Source organism: Octodon degus, unplaced genomic scaffold (assembly GCF_000260255.1).
Source record: "Octodon degus isolate 3935 unplaced genomic scaffold, OctDeg1.0 scaffold00028, whole genome shotgun sequence".
NCBI lineage: Eukaryota > Metazoa > Chordata > Mammalia > Rodentia > Octodontidae > Octodon > Octodon degus.
In genome coordinates, this window is record NW_004524604.1 from 18,768,441 (window position 1) to 18,770,929 (window position 2,489).

General features: G+C 35.4%; 1 protein-coding gene across 1 annotated transcript in view; it reads left to right on the forward strand.

The window, feature by feature from the left end:
• Atr (ATR serine/threonine kinase) overlaps window positions 1-2,489 on the forward strand; it is a 146,029-nt gene that overhangs the window by 1,074 nt on the left and 142,466 nt on the right. The gene's annotated exons all lie outside the window — the stretch shown is intronic.

Below are 2,489 nucleotides of genomic sequence, written 5' to 3' on the forward strand. Positions count from 1 at the left end.
AGAATGTAACTATATATCTATCCCAACCACTTTGAATACACAGATATAAAATGGACATTAATCTATATACCCCATTTTTTCTAAGTTCCATTATTGAATATTATAGGTGTGTAAACTCAGCAAAATATTCTAAAAGAGTCCAGTAGCCCATAATAGCATTGTGACCCCTTAAATTTTTAAAAAAAAATTTCTTCCATTAATGTGTTAGTAAACAGTATCCTTTGCTTATTTATCCAAACCAGGAATCCAGAAATCTTTTTTTTTTTATATTTTAGGGAAGGGTCTACAGGGTATACAGGGCCTCACTGCATAGATTGGACTCTAGTGATCTGCCTGTGTACAGCCTCCCAAAAGCTGGAATTACCGGTGTGTGCCGCCACGCCCAGCCAGCCCCGGGGGCGGAGCCGGCATGGCAAGGCGCTTTTAATCCTCTGAGCTATTTGGCCAGCCCAAACCAAGAATCTAGAAGTTGTTCTTTCTTTCATTGTAGCTGGTTGATGCCCTTGGCCCTCTTACATAGTAATCTTATCTAGACAGAAAGCTTTAAATATCTGTGTTACCTGTTTCAGACTTGTGAAGAAAATATGATGGCAATGGTGATGTTAGAATCACCATTATATCATCTCATAACTCCTAATTTATATCTGGCAATTTGAATTTTTTTTTTTTTTTTTCCAGAACCAGGGATTGAACTCAGACCCTTGCACTTGCCAGGGAAGCACTTATTCCACTGAGCCATCTCCCCAGCCCCTATTCTAATTTATATCTGTAGTCCACAGATATATCTGATAACTATCCAGAATATATGAAAACTCCTATAGCTCAGTAACAAAACAAAGGACTTGAACAATCATATCTCCAGAGATGATCAGTTACCACAGGGAAGGATGCATGCTTGATTGCATAATCATCAGGAAGATGCAGAGATAGCACTCCACACCAATTAGAATAGCTATTATATTTTTAAAAATATAAAAGTGTTGGTAAGAATATGGCGAAAGTGGAAGCATTGTGCACTTCTAGTGGAGATGTAAAATGGTGTAACAGCATTGTGAAAAATCGTGTAGGAATTCCACCAAAAACAAAACAAAATAAATAGAATTACCTTATGTTCTAGAAATCCCACTAATTGGTATATACCCCGAAAAGTTGAAAGCAAGGACTTAAGCAGATATTTTTACGTTCATGTTAATATAAGCAGCATTATTCATAATACCTAAAGTGAGGAAACTGCTCAAGTGTTGATCTACAGAAAAATGGATAAGCAAAAGGTGATACGCATACATAGACTGGAATATTGTTTAGCCTTATAAGTGAAGGAAAGTCTAATGTTCTAAAAAATAGGTAAACTTTGAAGACATTATGCTAAGTGAAATGTCAGTTACTAAAAGACAGACATTGTAACATTCCACTTAAGTACCTAAAGTAATCAAATTCATGGAGACAAAGTGTGAGGAAGGTTATCAAAGGATAGGAGGAGAGAAAAATGAAAAGTTATGGTTGATTGGGTATAGAGTTATGGCTTGGGAAGAGAAGTTCTAGAGAAAGATGATGCTAATGGTTACAGTGAAAGTACCTAACACTATGAAACTATGCACTTAATAATAAGATAGTGTTTTATATAATTTATATTTTACCAAAAAGAAATCCAGGGGCCGGGGAGATGGCTCAGTGAAATAAGCGCTTCCCTGGCAAGCACAAGGGCCTGAGTTCAATCCCTTATTCCTAAAAAAAAAAAAAAAAAAAAAAAATCCAAAGGGTATTTTGAAGGATTAATTTGGTCCTGTTGATTGTTCCCTTCTTGAAATCCTAACCTTTTAGGCCTCTAGAATCAAATTCATGGCTTTTCTTACTGTTTCTCGGATCTTCTTTCCCATTTTCCTTTTTGGTTTCTCTAGTTTCTTTTCTGGCTTTCTTATATTGACTTATAATTGCCTTTATATTACAGGTTTTCCCTTTTACTGTGTGATCTTAGATGGGTTGTTTAACCTCTGTATCAGTCTCAAATCCAAATTAGATTCAGTATTCCTAATTTACTACCTGTGGATTGGGATAATGGACCACATTTTTAAACTTGTTTGCTAGGTCTTATATAATAATGACAGTTTCCATCTCTAGGTTAGAAATTTTTTTTTGATTTACAACTAATTTCAACTCTGTTTTGGACATTGCTCTTAGTTATTCCCTGGAAATCTTAAACTTGTTTTTAAAGCTGTTTTGGTTTTTCCTCTCTATACCTGTACTCCTCTGTTTTGGTGAGTGGATTTATATTCCACCCTGAATAGTGGACTAGGCTGACTTACCCGATCTCCTCCACTAGTTTTTCATTTTCTTAATTTGTAACTTGTGATTTGTTGCCTGGCATATCATGGGTCTTCATTGAATATTAGTTGACTATAACTGCCTGATTGTATGTTATGTGAATCACTATGTGATTATCTACAGGACAGATTTTCCACTAAATTCTTGTATTCTCTTCTGTGTTGATT